We start from the raw sequence: 20866 nt of genomic DNA on the forward strand, positions 1-20866 counted from the left end.
AGGAGTATTTGCAGAAAATACATTTAACTTAAAAACAATGGTCTCCATTTTGTAATCTGTCATGTGACTTACATTTGATCCACCATTTTTCATTTTGAATGGGAGGGAGAGAGAGAGAGCAAGATGAGAGAATGAGAGAACAAGAGAGAGACTGTATTGCTCTTGTAGTAATTGTTGTGGACAGTCTCATTTCTCAGGGACAGAGACCCAGGTGACGAGGGGATCAACAACAGTGTGTGAGCAACGCTGGGGTGACAGTGACACATAACACTGAATCTGGAGGATGTTGGATTGGGGGAGGGGAGGCACATACTGGAAATGAATCTGCCAACAGAATCTATTTTTCTAAAAAATACAAGATTGAAAGCAAGAGATGACTGAATCAGGCTATCATTAAAATCTCTCCCTTTTAAAACGAGCGGCTCGTGGCGCCGGTGTGGGTTTAACGCAGGCGGGTGGTGATGGGGGGTGTAGGTAGGGAGGGGGTGCTAGTGCCAGAGATGTTTCAGGCGGTGTGAGGCCACAGAAGTGAATGTGACAAGCTCCTAGTGTAATTACGCTCACCTTGTTCACAGCTCAGACTAGGAAGAGGAGGAAAGACATTAAAAGAAAAGAAAAACACACTGATGAGACACTTCACCTTTTCTCCTCCCCTCCTTTCCTCCCCCAGTCAGCCTCATCTCATCGCTGTCTTACTGACTCAGACCCTCGCCACTGAGAGAGAACTCATAATGTTTGCCTTTTCCAATTATTAAGGTGTGATGGTGGGCTTTCTGTATCAGTTACTTTAATATGGAGTTAACCGTACTGTACAGAAGAAGGAAAAAACAGAACATATATTATCTTTTGTTTGGTCCAAAAAAAAGGCAATTGAATAAATAATCTCACCATTTCCTCTTTCAACTTTTGAATCCCTCTGCTGTAATGAAATATGAATGATGCAACTTCACGTTGGCTGGGATACGTCTGTTCCCATCGAAACTATAGAAGCTCTCTGAGATGGCTTGAAGTATTTGGGTTAGGACTGTAAATGGTGTTGTATTTTACCTGCTTTACTACTGTTAAAGCAGCACTGCTCTCTAGTGGTGGTAGTGGAACCCAGCTATATTTCCATTCAGATGTGTTGCAGTTGATTAGGAACCCACTGTCCCGTCCGTCATGATTATCCCAATAGATAATGACAATCTAATTCATTACCCTCCATGACTGGACTGTCTGATAGAGTCCTGAACTGGTTGCAAAAAATCAGTGGAATTAAACTCCCAATGAGACTGTAGCCTTTTTATTCAAAGCTCATCACAGTTGATTATTCCAAATGTATTTAATATGGTCCATCTGTATTACTCTGAGCCAAAGACTTGACCATGGTGTCAGTCACTACTGGCTCTTGTTATAGACTGAACATGGAGGTCTGGGCCTTTATGGCACTGGAGTCACTGTTCATTCCCAACTTCCTCTCTGGCTGTTTACCCCCTCTGTCACTACATTGGCACTTATGATGGCACCTCCGCACTGTTCGTCCAATCAGGATGAAGAGCAGTGCTGCCAGCAGGGAGAAGAAGACGGAGACGGGAGCAAACATGAAGGAGAGGCCGTATTGGACGCTGAGGTGTTAGACTGTTGGACACTGAGAGGAGTGTTGTTGCTGGGCAGCGTAGTCCTCCAGAGTGTCCAGTACCTGGGTCCAGACTACATACATCATTATTACAACCAGGAGACATAGACCTGGAGAGGGAGAGGGAGAGAGGAGAGGGAGAGAGGGAGAGGGAGAGAGGAGAGGGAGAGGGGAGAGGGAGAGAGGAGAGGGAGAGAGGAGAGGGAGAGGGAGAGGGAGGAGAGGAGAGGGAGAGGAGAGGGAGAGGGAGAGGGAGAGGGGAGAGGAGAGGGAGAGGGAGAGGGAGAGGGAGAGGGAGGGGAGAGGGAGAGGGAGAGGGAGAGGGAGAGGGAGAGGGAGAGAGGGAGGAGAGAGAGGAGAGGAGAGGAGAGGGAGAGGGAGAGGGAGAGGAGAGAGGAGAGGGAGAAGGGAGAGGGAGAGAGGAGAGGGAGAGAGGAGAGGGAGAGGGGGAAGGAGAGAGGACAGGGAGAGAGGAGAGGGAGAGGGGGAGGGGGGGAGAGAAGAGAGGGAGAGAGGAGAGGGAGAGGAGAGGGAGAGGGAGAGGGAGGAGGAGAGGGAGAGGGAGAGGGAGAGGGGAGAGGGAGAGAGGAGAGGGGAGAGGGAGGGAGGAGAGGGGAGAGAGGAGGAGGGCGAGGGGAGAGAGGAGAGGGAGAGGGAGAGGGGGGAGGGGGAGGGAGAGAGGAGAGGGAGAGAGGAGAGGGAGAGAGGGGAGAGGAGAGAGGAGAGGGAGAGAGGAGTGGGAGAGAGGAGAGGGAGAGAGGAGAGGGAGAGGGGGAGGGAGAGAGGAGAGGCAGAGAGGAGAGGGAGAGGAGAGGGAGAGAGGAGAGGGAGAGAGGAGAGGCCGTATTGGACGCTGGGGTGGTAGACTGTTGGACACTGAGAGGAGTGTTGTTGCTGGGCAGCGTAGTCCTCCAGAGTGTCCAGTACCTGGGTCCAGACTACATACATCATTATTACAACCAGGAGACATAGAGAGGGAGAGGGAGAGGGAGAGGGAGAGGGAGAGAGGAGAGAGGAGAGGGAGAGAGGAGATGGAGAGAGGAGAGGGAGAGAGGAGAGGGAGAGAGGAGAGGGAGAGAGGAGTGTTGTTGCAGGGCAGCGTAGTCCCCCAGAGTGTCCAGTACCTGGGTCCAGACTACATACATCATTATTACAACCAGGAGACATAGACCTGGAGAGAGGGAGAGGGAGAGGGAGAGGGAGAGGGAGAGGGAGAGGGAGAGGGAGAGGGAGAGGGAGAGGGAGAGGGAGAGGAGAGAGAGGAGATGGGAGAGAGGAGAGGGAGAGAGGAGAGGGAGAGAGGAGAGGGAGGGAGGGAGGAGGGAGAGAGGAGAGGGAGAGGGGGAGAGGAGAGGGAGAGGGAGAGAGGGAGAGAGGAGAGGGGGAGAGGAGAGGGAGAGGGAGAGGGAGAGGGAGAGGGGGAGAGGAGAGGGAGAGAGGAGAGGGAGAGGGGGAGAGGAGAGGGAGAGAGGAGAGGGACAGAGGAGAGGGAGAGAGGATAGGGAGAGAGGATAAGGAGAGAGGAGAGGGAGAGAAGAGAGGGAGAGAGGAGAGGGAGAGAGGAGAGGGAGAGGGAGAGGAGAGGGAGAGAGGAGAGGCCATATTGGACGCTGAGGTGGTAGACTGTTGGACACTGAGAGGAGTGTTGTTGCTGGGCAGCGTAGTCCTCCATAGTGTCCAGTACCTGGGTCCAGACTACATACATCATTATTACAACCAGGAGATATAGACCTGGAGAGAGGAGAGGGAGAGAGGAGAGGGAGAGAGGAGAGTGAGAGAGGAGAGGGAGAGGGAGATGGGGAGAGGGAGAGGGAGAGGGAGAGGGGGAGGGAGGGAGGGGGAGAGGGAGAGAGGAGAGGAAGAGAGGAGAGGGAGAGGGAGAGAGGAGAGGGAGAGGAGAGGGAGAGAGGAGAGGGAGAGGGAGGGGGGAGGGGGAGAGGAGAGGGAGAGGGGGAGGGAGAGGGGGGGGAGAGGAGAGGGAGAGAGGGAGGGAGAGGGAGAGGGAGAGAGAGGAGAGGGAGGGAGAGGGGAGAGGAGAGGGAGGAGGGAGAGGGAGAGGGGGGGGGGGAGAGGGAGAGGGAGAGGGAGAGGGAGAGGGAGAGGGAGAGGGAGAGGGAGAGGGGGGGAGAGGGAGAGGGAGAGGGAGAGGGAGGGAGAGGGGGAGAGGGAGGGAGGAGAGGGGGAGAGGGGAGGGAGAGGGGAGAGGGAGAGGGAGAGGGAGAGGGAGAGGGAGAGGGAGAGGGAGAGAGGAGAGGGAGAGGGAGAGGGGGAGAAGAGTGGGAGAGAGGAGTGGGAGAGAGGAGAAGGAGATAGGAGAGGCTGTATTGGACGTCGAGGTGGTAGACTGTTGGACACTGAGAGGAGTGTTGTTGCTGGGCAGCGTAGTCCTCCAGAGTGTCCAGTACCTGGGTCCAGACTACATACATCATTATTGCAACCAGGAGACATAGACCTGGAGAGAGGAAAGGGAGAGAGGAGAGGAGAGTGAGAGAGGAGAGGGAGAGAGGAGAGGGAGAGGGAGAGAGGAGAGGGAGAGAGGAGAGGGAGAGAGGAGAGGGAGAGGGGAGAGGATAGGGAGAGAGGATAGGGAGAGAGGAGAGGGAGAGAGGAGAGGGAGAGAGGAGAGGGAGAGGGAGAGAGGAGAGGGAGAGAGGAGAGGCCGTATTGGACGCTGAGGTGGTAGACTGTTGGACACTGAGAGGAGTGTTGTTGCTGGGCAGCGTAGTCCTCCAGAGTGTCCAGTACCTGGGTCCAGACTACATACATCATTATTACAACCAGGAGATATAGACCTGGAGAGAGGAGAGGGAGAGAGGAGAGGGAGAGAGGAGAGGGAGAGGGAGATGGGGAGAGGGAGAGGGAGAGGGAGAGGGAGAGGGAGAGGGAGAGGGAGAGGGAGAGGGAGAGGGAGAGGGAGAGGAGAGGAGAGAGGGAGAGGGAGAGAGGAGAGGGAGAGGGAGAGAGGGGAGAGGGAGAGGGGAGAGGGGGGAAGGGAGAGGGGAGGGAGGGAGAGGGGGAGAGGAGAGGGAGAGAGGAGGGGAGGGAGAGGAGAGGAGAGGGGGAGAGGATAGGGAGAGAGGAGAGGGTTAGAGGAGAGGGGAGAGGAGAGGGAGAGGGGAGGGAGAACGAGAGAGGAGAGGAGAGGGAGAGGGGGAGAGGGAGAGGAGAGGGAGGAGAGGGAGAGGGAGAGGGGGAGATGAGGAGGGAGAGGGAGAGGAGAGGGAGAGAGGGAGAGAGAGAGGGAGGGAGAGGGGAGGGAGAGAGGAGAGGGAGAGGGGAGAGGGGGAGAGGGAGAGGGAGAGGGAGAGGGAGAGGGGAGGGAGAGGGAGAGGGAGAGGGAGAGGGAGAGGGAGAGGGGGAGAGGGAGAGGAGAGGGAGAGGGGAGAGGGAGAGAGGAGAGGGAGAGGGAGATAGGAGAGGGAGAGGGAGAGAGTAGAGGGAGAGAGGAGAGGGAGAGAGGAGAGGGAGAGGGGGAGAAGAGTGGGAGAGAGGAGTGGGAGAGAGGAGAGGCCGTATTGGACGTTGAGGTGGTAGACTGTTGGACACTGAGAGGAGTGTTGTTGCTGGGCAGCGTAGTCCTCCAGAGTGTCCAGTACCTGGGTGCAGACTACATACATCATTATTGCCACCAGGAGACATAGACCTGGAGAGAGGAGAGGGAGAGAGAGGAGGAGAGGAGAGAGAGGAGAGGGAGAGGGAGAGGGAGAGAGGAGAGGGAGAGGAGAGGGAGAGGGAGAGAGGGAGGGAGAGAGGAGAGGGAGAGAGGAGAGGGGGAGGGAGAGAGGAGAGGGAAAGGGGGAGAGGAGTGGGGAGAGAGGAGAGGGAGAGAGGAGAGGCCGTATTGGACGTTGAGGTGGTAGACTGTTGGACACTAAGAGGAGTGTTGTTGCTGGGCAGCGTAGTCCTCCAGAGTGTCCAGTACCTGGGTCCAGACTACATACATCATTATTACAACCAGGAGACATAGACCTGGAGAGGAGAGGGAGAGGGAGAGGGAGAGGGGGAGAGGGAGAGGGGGAGAGGAGAGGGAGAGGGGGAGAGGGAGAGGGGGAGAGGAGAGGGAGAGAGGAGAGGGAGAGAGGAGAGGGAGAGAGGAGAGGGAGAGGGGGAGAGGATAGGGAGAGAGGATCGGGAGAGAGGAGAGGGAGAGAGGAGAGGGAGAGAGGAGAGGGAGAGAGGAGAGGGAGAGGGAGAGAGGAGAGGGAGAGAGGAGAGGCCGTATTGGACGCTGAGGTGGTAGACTGTTGGACACTGAGAGGAGTGTTGTTGCTGGGCAGCGTAGTCCTCCAGAGTGTCCAGTACCTGGGTCCAGACTACATACATCATTATTACAACCAGGAGATATAGACCTGGAGAGAGGAGAGGGAGAGAGGAGAGGGAGAGAGGAGAGGGAGAGGGAGATGGGGAGAGGGAGAGGGAGAGGGAGAGGGAGAGGGAGAGGGAGAGGGAGAGGGAGAGGGAGAGGGAGAGGGAGAGGGAGAGGGAGAGGGAGAGGGGGAGAGGGAGAGGGAGAGAGGGAGAGGGGAGAGGGAGAGAGGAGAGGGGAGAGGAGAGGAGAGGGAGAGAGGGAGAGGGAGAGAGGAGAGGGAGAGGGAGAGGAGAGGGAGAGGGGAAAGGGAGACAGGAGAGGGAGAGGGGGAGATGAGAGGGAGAGAGGAGAGGGAGAGAGGAGAGGGAGAGGGGAGAGGAGAGGGAGAGAGGATAGGGGAGAGAGGAGAGGGGTTAGAGGAGAGGGAGAGAGGAGAGGGAGAGGGGGAGAGGAGAACGAGAGAGGAGAGGGAGAGGGAGAGGGGGAGAGGAGAGGAGAGGGAGAGAGGAGAGGGAGAGGGGGAGATGAGAGGGAGAGAGGAGAGGAGAGGGAGAGAGGAGAGGGAGAGAGTAGAGGGAGAGAGGAGAGGAGAGGGGGAGAGGGAGAGGGAGAGGGAGAGGGAGAGGGAGAGGGGAGGGAGGGAGAGGGAGAGGGGGAGAGGGAGAGGGGGAGAGGGAGAGGGGGGGAGAGGGAGAGAGGAGAGGGAGAGGGAGATAGGAGAGGGAGAGGGAGAGAGTAGAGGGAGAGAGGAGAGGGAGAGAGGAGAGGGAGAGGGGGGAAGAGTGGGAGAGAGGAGTGGGAGAGAGGAGAGGCCGTATTGGACGTTGAGGTGGTAGACTGTTGGACACTGAGAGGAGTGTTGTTGCTGGGCAGCGTAGTCCTCCAGAGTGTCCAGTACCTGGGTGCAGACTACATACATCATTATTGCCACCAGGAGACATAGACCTGGAGAGAGGAGAGGGAGAGAGGAGAGGAGAGTGAGAGAGGAGAGGGAGAGAGGAGAGGGAGAGAGGGAGGGGAGAGGGAGAGGAGAGGGAGAGAGGAGAGGGAGAGAGGAGAGGGAGAGGGAGAGAGGAGAGGGAAAGGGGGAGAGGAGTGGGAGAGAGGAGAGGGAGAGAGGAGAGGCCGTATTGGACGTTGAGGTGGTAGACTGTTGGACACTAAGAGGAGTGTTGTTGCTGGGCAGCGTAGTCCTCCAGAGTGTCCAGTACCTGGGTCCAGACTACATACATCATTATTACAACCAGGAGACATAGACCTGGAGAGGAGAGGGAGAGGGAGAGGGAGAGGGAGAGGGGGAGAGGGAGAGGGGGAGAGGAGAGGGAGAGGGGGAGAGGGAGAGGGGGAGAGGAGAGGGAGAGAGGGAGGGAGAGAGGAGAGGGAGAGAGGAGAGGGAGAGGGAGAGGGGGGAGGAGAGGGAGAGAGTGAGAAGGAGAGGGGGAGAGGAGAGGGAGAGAGGAGAGGGAGAGGGAGAGGGGGAGAGTAGAGGGAGAGAGGAGAGGGAGAGGGGGAGAGGAGAGGGAGAGGGAGAGGGGAGGAGAGGGGAGAGGGGGAGAGGGAGAGGGAGAGAGGAGAGGGAGAGGGGGAGAGGAGAACGAGAGACAAGAGGGAGAGGGAGAGGGGGAGAGGAGAGGGAGAGAGGAGAGGGAGAGGGGGAGATGAGAGGGAGAGAGGAGAGGAGAGGGAAAGAGGAGAGGGAGAGAGGAGAGGGAGAGAGGAGAGGGGGAGAGGGAGAGGGAGAGGGAGAGGGAGAGGGGGAGAGGGAGAGGAGAGGGAGAGGGGAGAGGGAGAGAGGAGAGGGAGAGGGAGAGAGGAGAGGAGAGGGAGAGGGAGAGAGGAGAGGGAGAGAGGAGAGGGAGAGAGGAGAGGGAGAGGGAGAGAGGAGAGGGAGAGGGGGAGAAGAGTGGGAGAGAGGAGTGGGAGAGCGGAGAGGGAGAGAGGAGAGGCCGTATTGGACGTTGAGGTGGTAGACTGTTGGACACTGAGAGGAGTGTTGTTGCTGGGCAGCGTAGTCCTCCAGAGTGTCCAGTACCTGGGTCCAGACTACATACATCATTATTGCAACCAGGAGACATAGACCTGGAGAGAGGAGAGGGAGAGAGGAGAGGGGAGTGAGAGAGGAGAGGGAGAGAGGAGAGGGAGAGAGGAGAGGGAGAGAGGAGAGGGAGAGGGAGAGAGGAGAGGGAGAGGGAGAGAGGAGAGGGAGAGGGGGAGAGGAGTGGGAGAGAGGAGAGGGAGAGAGGAGAGGGAGAGAGGAGAGGCCGTATTGGACGTTGAGGTGGTAGACTGTTGGACACTGAGAGGAGTGGTGTTGCTGGGCTGCGTAGTCCTCCAGAGTGTCCAGTACCTGGGTCCAGACTACATACATCATTATTACAACCAGGAGACATAGACCTGGAGAGGAGAGGGAGAGGGAGAGGGAGAGGGGGAGAGGTAGAGGGGGAGAGGAGAGGGGAGGGGTGAGAGGGAGAGGGGGGAGGGAGAGGGAGAGAGGGAGAGGGAGAGAGGAGAGGGAGAGGGAGAGGAGAGGGAGAGGGAGAGGGGAGAGGGAGAAGGAGAGGGGGAGAGAGGAGAGGGAGAGGGAGAGGGAGAGGGAGAGGGAGAGGGAGAGGGGGAGAGTAGAGGGAGAGAGGAGAGGGAGAGGGGGGAGGGAGAGGGAGAGGGAGAGGGAGAGGGAGAGAGGAGAGGGAGAGGGGGAGAGGAGAAAGAGAGAGGAGAGGGAGAGGGAGAGGGGGGAGAGGAGAGGGAGAGGGGAGGGCGAGGGAGAGGGGAGGGGGGGGAGAGGGAGAGGTAGAGAGAGGGAGAAGGAGAGGGAGAGAGGAGAGGGAGAGGGAGAGGGAGAGGGAGAGGGAGAGGGAGAGGGGGAGAGTAGAGGGAGAGGGAGAGGGAGAGGGGAGGGGGAGGGGAGGAGGGAGAGGGGAGGGAGAGAGGAGAGGGAGAGGGGGAGAGGAGAACGAGAGAGGAGAGGGAGAGGGAGAGGGAGAGGGGGAGAGGAGAGGGAGAGAGGAGAGGGAGAGGGGGAGAGGAGAGGGAGAGAGGAGAGGGAGGAGGGAGAGGAGAGGGAGAGAGGGAGGGAGAGAGGGAGAGGAGAGGGAGAGGAGAGGGAGAGAGGAGAGGGAGAGGGAGAGAGGAGAGTGAGAGAGGAGAGGGAGAGAGGAGAGGGAGAGAGGAGAGGGAGAGGGAGAGAGGAGAGTGAGAGAGGAGAGGGGAGGGAGAGAGGAGAGGGAGAGAGGAGGGGAGAGGGGAGAGGAGGAGAGAGAGGAGAGGGAGAGGGGAGGGAGAGGGGGGGAGGAGAACGAGGAGGAGAGGGAGAGGGAGAGGGAGAGGGGGAGAGGGAGGGGGAGAGGGAGAGGGAGATGAGAGGGAGAGAGGAGAGGAGAGGGAGAGGGGAGAGAGGAGAGGAGAGGAGAGAGAGAGAGGAGAGAGGGAGAGGAGAGGGGAGAGGGAGAGGGAGAGGGAGAGTGAGAGGGAGAGGGAGAGAGGGAGAGAGAGAGAGGGAGAGGGAGAGGAGAGGAGTGAGAGAGGAGAGGGAGAGGAGAGGGAGAGGAGAGGAGAGAGGAGGGAGAGAGGGAGAGGGAGAGGGAGGGGAGAGGGAGAGAGGAGAGGGAGAGAGGAGAGGGAGAGAGGAGAGGGAGAGGGAGAGAGGAGAGTGAGAGAGGAGAGGGAGAGAGGAGAGGGAGAGAGGAGAGGGAGAGGGGAGAGAGGAGAGTGAGAGAGGAGAGGGGAGGGAGAGAGGAGAGGGAGAGAGGAGAGGGAGAGGGAGAGAGGAGAGTGAGAGAGGAGAGGGAGAGAGGAGAGGGAGAGGGGGAGAGGAGAACGAGAGAGGAGAGGGAGAGGGAGAGGGAGAGGGGAGAGGGAGGGAGAGAGGAGAGGGAGAGGGGAGAGGAGAGGGAGAGAGGAGAGGAGAGGGAGAGAGGAGAGAGAGAGAGGAGAGGGAGAGAGGAGAGGAGAGGGAGAGAGGAGAGGGAGAGAGGAGAGGGAGAGGGAGAAAGGAGAGTGAGAGAGGAGAGGGAGAGAGGGGAGGGAGAGGGAGAGAGGAGAGTGAGAGAGGAGAGGGAGAGAGGGAGAGGGGAGAGAGGAGAGGGGAGAGGAGAGGGAGAGGGAGAGAGGAGAGGGAGAGAGGAGAGGGAGAGAGGAGAGGGAGAGAGAGAGGGAGAGAGGGAGAGGAGAGAGAGAGGAGAGGGAGAGAGGAGAGGGAGAGAGGAGAGGAGAGAGGGAGAGGGGAGGGGAGAGAGGAGAGGGAGTGGGAGACAGGAGAGGGAGAGGGGGAGAGGAGAACGAGAGAGGAGAGGGAGAGAGGAGAGTGAGAGAGGAGAGGGAGAGAGGAGAGTGAGAGAGGAGAGTGAGAGAGGAGAACGAGAGAGGAGAGGGAGAGAGGAGAGGGAGAGAGGGAGGAAGAGTGAGAGAGGGAGGAAGAGGGAAACATTTAAACTCAATAAAAGTTAATAGAACATAAATGCGTCTCCTGGTTAGTGGCAACTCGTCATTCAGGGCAGGTGGGGTTGCCTGTTTGCATGTTATTTTGGCATTAATATATGTCACATATCAGTTTGCAAACAATGTAAAAAATATATATAATAATGTTAATAAAGCCGCATATTATTTATTGAGTAAGGCAGCTCCAAAATGCAGGTGTTTCAGCCTAGCTCAGTGCTTTTTGTGGTGGGGGGGCAGCCAGCAGAAACTACAGAGCGTAGGGGTTGGTAATGTTCTCTACTTGCGTTGTGATTGGCTCAGTGTTCTGTCACTCATGGGGACACTACGTCACCGCAAATCTAAGGGTAGAGGTAAAAAATTCACGCCCCTTGTGTGCTGCCATAGAGTTACATTAGAATTGCCCATCCAAGAAGGATCAAGGTCATTGGCCACAGATAAAATGACGTCAAATCATGTCATATCTACCATAGCTTTGATTGGACTGATCATGTCAACATCATACTTTCAAAATCTTAGCTAGCAGTCATCATCATGAACCAAGTCAAAAATCTACTGGCAAATGTTTTTAAATCCTTGTCATATGAGAATAAATAATGAAGAGAAATGATAGATAAAATGTACAGGTGCTCATCGACCGTTGGACATTACACAACAAGTTGGAAATTGCAAATTCAACAATGAGTGGTTTGGAAGGAATCAGTGGCTAAGTGCAAGCATTGCAAAGCAATCACTAGCCTGCTATCCAGTAGAGTGGGTGTGTGGTCCCAAGTCTGGGTTTAAGGGTCTCTTTTCCAAGCTTAAAAGGATAAACAAAAAGGATAAGCCTGTTTTAGAGAAACGTAATCATTGAGTATTATAAGAGCTTTCATTGTCTGAATTTATGCCCCTTAGATTTATTCTATCATTTTTGACTTGGTGTACATGGAGAATACTGTAAAATAGGCCCCTGTTCTGAATTCAGTTGTTGTGCATTTGACTACATCCGTCCTAGCTCGCTCATTAATGTCTTAATCAAAATAACGGATTGCCTCATATACCCTTATGCTATAGATTGTACATCTCAATTGTCAGTAGAAGCCACATTTGTTTAAGCAAGTCAGCCATATCAGCTAAGGCTCCGCTGATAGCCAGGTGTAGCAGTGGTAAGGTCTTGGGACTGCTTTAGGGACAGCTTTATGTAGGCACCCTGTGTGGACACCGTTTGTCACCGTTATAGTGTAATTAATGTATTGTTTAGTGTTAAGTTGTGTTCTGGGTTTGCTGGCATGCATCAAAAAGATGCTAAAATCGTCACTGTTCCACATTGAACTTTGAGCTTCATCTAAAGTTCAGTGGACCCAACCATGACTAGTAACTCATAATGATCTTGTTCCCCTGCTCTGATCAGACGATGCATGCATCAACCCATGGTTGCACACTACATCATCGACTATGCCGTCTGGCATCAGATTTCTATAAAATATGATATTGTTAGCTGACATGTAAAAGCACCTATCCAGGCATTGTAAGATTTGGCATGCGTCAGCAATGTCTGAGCAGAGGAACACAACCGATAACTCAACTCCAGTGAGCAAGAGTGCCAACCCTACTTTGTAGAGCCTGTGGCTGGCCAACGGAGAGGCACAGATGATGACAAACCCACCAATCATAACAGTGACCACGCCCACTAGAAGGAAGATGCTCCAGAAGGCCCTGTCGACTGCAGTGTCAAGTGCCTGGTAATCCGTGCTTTGCTCAGAAGCATAAAATGGGAAGAGGTAGGCAGGCACACAGACCTTTTGGTGTGGTTGATTGGCTTTGGAAAAAAATATACGTTGTATTTCTTTGTTTATTATACTACAGTTCCCGTCATTCTTGTCATTCATCAATGAATGTATTGTCTGCTACAGTATTTCTATTTCATAAATAGGTGGGGGAAAACTCTCATACTGATCCAGAAGTGCCACACCATGTTCTCCTCTCTCCTCCCACTGAAGGAGCACCTCCAGAAGAATCCCTGGTGGAAGAATGTCACAGAGTCCTGATGCTCCATCTCCCCCTCCCCAGGTCTGAGGGCCCCCAGGGCCACAGGTCTCCAAGGCCAGCAGCCAGTAGTCTGTCCCAAAGGAGAGCACCAGGGACAGGGCCCCCAAACCCCCAAGCCCCCGAAGAACCCAGCTAGGAAGAGGAGCACACTCAGCCTCTCAGCAGGAGACATGACAGTGAATTGTGAAGATTTGTCAGTCTGTCGGTGTGTCGGGTGGTTCGGTCTGTCCGTCTGTCCGTCTGTCCGTCTGCCTTTATGCATCACTGTTTCTCTGTCCGTCTGTCTGTCTGTCCATATGTCCGTCTGTCCATATGTCCGTCTGTCCATATGTCCGTCTGTCCGTCTGCCTTTATGCATCACTGTTTCTCTGTCCGTCTGTCCGTCTGTCCGTCTGTCCGTCTGTCCATATGTCCGTCTGTCCGTCTGCCTTTATGCATCACTGTTTCTCTGTCCGTCTGTCCGTCTGTCCGTCTGTCCATATGTCTGTCTGTCCATATGTCCGTCTGTCCATATGTCCGTCTGCCTTTATGCGTCACTGTTTCTCTGTTCGGATGTCCAATTTGTAAGTCGCTCTGGATAAGAGAGTCTGCTAAATGACTTAAATGTAAATGTAAATGTAATGTTTGTCTGTCCATATGTCCGTCTGTCCGTCTGTCCGTCTGCCTGTATGCATCACTGTTTCTCTGTCCGTCTGTCCGTCTGCCTTTATGCGTCACTGTTTCTCTGTCCATATGTCCGTCTGTCCATATGTCCGTCTGTCCGTCTGTCCATATGTCCGTCTGTCCGTCTGGCCGTCTGCCTTTATGCGTCACTGTTTCTCTGTTCGGATGTTTGTCTGTCCTCCAGTATGTTGATTCGTCTATCGGCTTCGTCCCCACCAATAGCAGGACAGGGAAGGAGCCAGATCCTATCCTACGTACTGTAGCAGACCTATCCGCCTTGATTTCCTTTAGTAAATCATCAAATACTTTGTCATAGGGGTGTATCCAGGGGCAGAGCAAATATAACCGTCCGATGACCATCCAATCAGAAGTATCGTGTTTGACATGGAGGCTTCTAAACAGGAGCTGGTTATTTATGCTTCATCTATTCCCAGCAACTCCCAGTCACCAATCAGATGTTGTGGAGAGACCTGTGTGTGTGTGTGTGTGTGTGTGTGTGTGTGTGTGTGTGTGTGTGTGTGTGTGTGTGTGTGTGTGTGTGTGTGTGTGTGTGTGTGTGTGTGTGTGTGTGTGTGTGTGTGTGTGTGTGTGTGTGTGTGTGTGTGTGTGTGTGTGTGTGTGTGTGTGCGTGTGCGTGTGCGTGCATGCGTGAGATGGTATAAAAAAAATCACTGTCGTCATGCTTGTGACTCTTCCAGCGATACTGTTACAATGTTTTTACACACATAAAATAGAAGTGTGTGTGTTGTAGTGTACCGTCTGGCACTCAGACCTCTGATGGAATCAGAGCAGCAACTGCTTTTGTCCCCAAAATTCAACAAAATGAACAGATGTCTAATAAAGCGTTTATTTTTCGAAACAGGAAAAACACAATAGGAAGTATTCACACCCCTTGATTAATTCCACATTTTGTTGTGTTACAGCCTGAATTCAATATTGATTAAATATATTTTATTCTTGTCAGGATTTGGCCAGGGTTGTTCCGGGTTTTTTCACTAGATGCCCCCATTGTGCTTTTTGACCTTATGTTTTTTTCCCTTGATCCCCATTATTATTTGCACCTGTGCCTCGTTTCCCCTGATTATATTTAAACCCTTTGTTTCCCTCAGTTCTGTGCTCTGTGTTTGTATGTTAGCACCCAGCCCTAGTGTTCTGTGTGCTCTTGTCGATTCCGGGTGACGCTCTTGTGGAATTCTGTTTTTTGTTTTTGTTCATTTTTTGTGAGTATCTCTTGAGGCTTTTTTGTGCTTTACCTTCCACCTTTTGGATTTGCCATTTTTGTATTTGAAGGACTTTTTACTTTATTAAATACACCGTCTTAAGTACTGCTGTGTCTGCCTCATCTTCTGGGTTCTGCTGACTATTCGTGGCTCAGTTGGTTAAGTGACTGTTTCTCACTCCGGACACCCAGGTTCGTAACCGGGTCCTGACAATTCTCACACACAATAACCCATAAGTAACATGTTTTTAGAAATTATTGAAAATGTATTACAGAAATATATAATTAACATAAGTGTTCACTCTTTTCACTTTGTCATTTAGATTAGTATTGTGGAGTAACTACAATGTTGTTGATCCATCCTCAGTTTCCTCCTATCACAGCCATTAAACTCTAACTGTTTTAAAGTCACCATTGGCCTCTGAGCGGTTTTCTTCCTCTCCGGCAACTGAGTTAGGAAGGACTCCTGGATCTTTGTAGTGACTGGGTGTAATGATATACCATCCAAAGTGTAATTAATAACTTCACCAGGGGCTTGTAAGTAAGCATTTCATGGTCAGTTCTACACCTGTTGTATTCAGTGCAAGTGAAAAATAACATTTGATTTGATCTGATATTCAATGACTGCTTTTTATTTATTTTTTACCCATCTACCAAAAGGTGCGCTTCTTTGTGTGGCTTTGGAAAACCTCATTGGTCTTTGTGGTTGAATCTGTGTTTGAAATTCACTGCTCGACTGAGAGACCTTACAGCTAATTGTATGTGTGGGGTACAGAGGTGAGGTAGTCATTCATGTTAAACACTATTATTGCACACAGAGTGAGTCCATGCAACTTATTATGTGACTTGTTAAGCAAATATTTACTCAAGAACTTAATTAGGCTTGACATAACAAAATGGGTTGAATGCTTATTGACTCAAGACAAATAACATTTCTAAAAACCTAATTCCACTTTGACAATATTGGTTATTACAGTAACACAACATATAAATGTAATCCATTTTAAATGCAGGCTGTAACACAACAAAATGTGGAAAAAGTCAAGAGGTGTGAATACTTCCTGAAGGCCCTGTATGTCTTAAATACCCAATATTTGTTTATATTATCATACCTGTTACACAAAAAAACAAATATATTTAGAGATGTTTTAATGTGGTTTTATAAATGAGAATATGACACACTACGGTCCCTGACACACTACGGTCCCTGATCTGTTCAGAGAGCATGTTCATCCTGCACGATAACATGATATGTCTACACTGTAACACCCTGCCTAGTCAGCTGGCCTGCTCTTCCTTCTCCTGGCCCACATCCCCAGTCTTCCTCCTCCGGTTCTTTGTTCTTGCGGGGTGGGTGGACTGCGAGAGCCCCTGGAAGCCTGCCTTAGGAGGGGGTTCTGTGTCGCTGCCCTTGTGGTGTCCTGAAGCTCTGGGACCCAGCCTGGGAGGTGGAAGCAGAGGAGGAGTATCCACAACCTCTGAACCAGGCTCCTGGTCCCTGAGACCAGGGTAATCCTTCTCAGAGAGCCTATGAAGTGAGGCAGGGTCTGGAGCTTTCCTGGCTCTGGTGAACTGACGACCCTACCCCAGACGCCGACCTCCAGGCCCACCCTGCTCATCGATATCGTCCACCCCAGGGGAGGGGGACTGTTCTCTGAAGAGTAGAGAGGACTTGGACACATCTGACAGAGAGAGAAATATGTATTTATCAATAAACATCCTCATTCTTCTATAATTGTTCATCTTAAAGGAAAAAGTGCACTTCTCTTTTGCAAATCTGTATTTTGGATGCAAATGGCATGTTATAGAAGTGTCCAGTCACTCTCACTAACTGAAAATGTTAGATTAGGATCTGTATTATCTATTTCATAATTATGATTACGTTTTTTATTATTATTATTATATGTTTATTGATCAGATGTTATGGATTTTACCACATTTCCCACAACGACCAACGCAAAATGATCATTAACGCAACACTTTTCAAAGTCACAAAAAGTAATAAATAAATGAATGTGCAATATTTGTTGCATTGCTCACCTAATGGAAAGGCTTGAGGTAAACAAAACACTGATAATAAATAAATTTGGTATATCAATAAACAGACAAGAGGCCTATAGTATGGAAACATGGCATCTGCACATTCTGCAAGCAAACAAGTGAGGGGGCTGTGATTGCTTGTGTATCCAGCAGCTCAATGGCAATCTGCAGCTCCAGCCTCTTATACAGAGCTAAAATGCTCTTTTGTCCTTTGATCAGAATCCCCCTCAGGAAACAGCCATTAAGGAGGGAGACAAATTATTAAAAACAGGAGTTCCTAAACCTTGTTTTATGTTATGATCCACATAATATACTAGAACTCAGAGAGACATAATATACTATAACTAGAATGCAGAGAGACATAATATACTAGAACTCAGAGAGACATAATATACTATAACTAGAATGCAGAGAGACATAATGTACTAGAACTCAGAGAGACATAATATACTATAACTCAGAGAGACATAATATACTATAACTAGAATGCAGAGAGACATAATGTACTAGAACTCAGAGAGACATAATATACTATAACTAGAATGCAGAGAGACATAATGTACTAGAACTCAGAGAGACATAATATACTAGAACTCAGAGAGACATAATATACTATAACTAGAATGCAGAGAGACATAATGTACTAGAACTCAGAGAGACATAATATACTATAACTAGAATGCAGAGAGACATAATGTACTAGAAATCTGAGAGACATAATATACTAGAACTTAGAGAGACATAAAATTCTAGAACTTAGAGAGACATAATAAACTAGAACTCAGAAAGACATAATATACTAGAACTTAGAGAGACATAATATACTAGAACTCAGAGAGATATAAGATTCTAGAACTAGAACTCAGAGAGACATAACATACTAAAACTCAGAGAGACATAATATACTAGAACTCAGAGAGACATAATATACTAGAACTCAGAGAGACATAATATACTAGAACTCAGAGAGACATAATATACTAGAACTCAGAGAGACATAATATACTAGAACTCAGAGACATAATATACTAGAACTCAGAGAGACATAATATACTAGAACTCAGAGAGACATAATATACTAGAACTCAGAGAGACATAATATACTAGAACTCAGAGAGACATAACATACTAGAACTCAGAGAGACATAATATACTAGAACTGAGAAAGACATAATATACTAGAACTCAGAGACATAATATACTAGAACTCAGAGAGACATAATATACTAGAACTCAGAGAGACATAATATACTAGAACTCATAGAGACATAAGATACTAGAACTCAGAGAGACATAATATACTAGAACTCAGAGAGACATAAGATACTAGAACTCAGAGAGACATAATATACTAGAACTCATAGAGACATAAGATACTAGAACTCAGAGAGACATAATATACTAGAACTCAGAGAGACATAAGATACTAGAACTCAGAGAGACATAATATATTAGAACTCAAAGAGACATAATATACTAGAACTCAGAGAGACATAATATACTAGAACTCAGAGAGACATAATATATTAGAACTCAAAGAGACATAATATACTAGAACTCAGAGAGACATAATATACTAGAACTAGAATTCAGAGAGATATAAGATACTAGAACTCAGAGAGACATAAGATACTAGAACTCAGAGAGACATAATATACTAGAACTCAGAGAGAGATAAGATACTAGAACTCATAGAGACATAATATACTAGAACTCAGAGAGACATAATATACTAGAACTCAGAGAGACATAATATACTAGAACTCAGAGAGACATAAGATACTAGAACTCAGAGAGACATAATATACTAGAACTCAGAGAGACATAATATACTAGAACTCAGAGAGACATAATATACTAGATATAGAACGCAGAGAGACATAATATACTAGAACTAGAATTCAGAGAGATATAAGATACTAGAACTAGAACTCAGAGAGACATAAGATACTACAACTATATTAGAACTAGAACTCAGAAAAACATAACATACTAGAATTAGAGCTCAGAGAGACGTAAGATACTAGAACTAGAACTCAGAGAGATATAAGATATTAGAACTAGAACTCAGAGAAACATAACATACTAGAACTAGAGCTCAGAGAGATATAAGATACAAGACCTCAGAGAGACATAAGATACTAGAACTAGAACTCAGAGAGACAATAGATACTAGAACTAGAACTCAGAGAGGCATAATATACTAGAACTAGAACTCAGAGAAACAAAACATACTAGAACTAGAGCTCAGAAAGATATAAGATACAAGACCTCAGAGAGACGTAAGATACTAGAACTAGAACTCAGAGAGATTTAGATGCACTATTGTAAAGTGGCTGTTCCACTGGATGTCAGAAGGTGAATTCACCAATTTGTAAGTCGCTCTGGATAAGAGCGTCTGCTAAATGACTTAAATGTAAATGTAAATATAAGATACTATAACTAAAACTCATAGAGATATAAGATACTAGACCTGAGAGAGACATAAGTTACTAGAACTAGAGCTCAGAGAAACATAACATACTAGAACTTGAGCTCAGAGAGATATAAGATACTAGACCTCAGAGAGACATAAGATACTATAACTAGAACTCAGAGAGATATAAGATACTATAACGAGAACTCATAGAGATATAAGATACTAGACCTCAGAGAGACATAAGATACTAGACTCAGAGAGACATAAGATACTAGAACTAGAACTCAGAGAGATATAAGATACTATAACGAGAACTCATAGAGATATAAGATACTAGACCTCAGAGAGATATAAGATACTAGACCTCAGAGAGACATAAGATACTAGAACTAGAACTGAGAGAGATATAAGATACTAGACCTCAGAGAGACATAAGATACTAGAACTAGAACTGAGAGAGACGTAAGATACTAGAACTAGAACTGAGAGAGACATAAGATACTAGAACTCAGAGAAACATAAGATGCTAGAACTAGAGCTCAGAGAGATATAAGATACTGGACCTCAGAGATACATAAGATACTAGACCTCAGAGAGACATAAGATACTAGAACTAGAGCTCAGAGAGATATAAGATATTTGACCTCAGAGAGACATAAGATACTAGAACTAGAACTCAGAGAGACATAAGATACTAGAACTAGAACTGAGAGAAACATAACATACTAGAAATATAGAGCTCAGAGAGATATAAGATACTAGAACTCAGAGAGACATAAGATACTAGAACTCAGAGAGACATAATATACTAGAACTCATAGAGACATAAGATACTAGAACTCAGAGAGACATAATATACTAGAACTCAGAGAGACATAATATACTAGAACTCAGAGAGACATAATATATTAGAACTCAAAGAGACATAATATACTAGAACTCAGAGAGACATAATATACTAGAACTCAGAGAGACATAATATATTAGAACTCAAAGAGACATAATATACTAGAACTCAGAGAGACATAATATACTAGAACTAGAATTCAGAGAGATATAAGATACTAGAACTCAGAGAGACATAAGATACTAGAACTCAGAGAGACATAATATACTAGAACTCAGAGAGAGATAAGATACTAGAACTCATAGAGACATAATATACTAGAACTCAGAGAGACATAATATACTAGAACTCAGAGAGACATAATATACTAGAACTCAGAGAGACATAAGATACTAGAACTCAGAGAGACATAATATACTAGAACTCAGAGAGACATAATATACTAGAACTCAGAGAGACATAATATACTAGATATAGAACGCAGAGAGACATAATATACTAGAACTAGAATTCAGAGAGATACAAGATACTAGAACTAGAACTCAGAGAGACATAAGATACTACAACTATATTAGAACTAGAACTCAGAAAAACATAACATACTAGAATTAGAGCTCAGAGAGACGTAAGATACTAGAACTAGAGCTCAGCAAGATATAAGATACTTGACTCAGAGAGACATAAGATACTAGACCTCAGAGAGACATAAGATACTAGAACTAGAACTCAGAGAGATATACGATATTAGAACTAGAACTCAGAGAAACATAACATACTAGAACTAGAGCTCAGGGAGATATAAGATACTAGACCTCAGAGAGACATAAGATACTAGAACTAGAACTCAGAGAGATATAAGATACTACAACTATATTAGAACTAGAACTCAGAAAAACATAACATACTAGAATTAGAGCTCAGAGAGACGTAAGATACTAGAACTAGAACTCAGAGAGATATAAGATATTAGAACTAGAACTCAGAGAAACATAACATACTAGAACTAGAGCTCAGAGAGATATAAGATACAAGACCTCAGAGAGACATAAGATACTAGAACTAGAACTCAGAGAGACAATAGATACTAGAACTAGAACTCAGAGAGGCATAATATACTAGAACTAGAACTCAGAGAAACAAAACATACTAGAACTAGAGCTCAGAAAGATATAAGATACAAGACCTCAGAGAGACGTAAGATACTAGAACTAGAACTCAGAGAGATTTAGATGCACTATTGTAAAGTGGCTGTTCCACTGGATGTCAGAAGGTGAATTCACCAATTTGTAAGT

This window comes from Oncorhynchus masou, chromosome 6 (assembly GCF_036934945.1).
Source record: "Oncorhynchus masou masou isolate Uvic2021 chromosome 6, UVic_Omas_1.1, whole genome shotgun sequence".
Classification (NCBI taxonomy): Eukaryota; Metazoa; Chordata; class Actinopteri; order Salmoniformes; family Salmonidae; genus Oncorhynchus; species Oncorhynchus masou.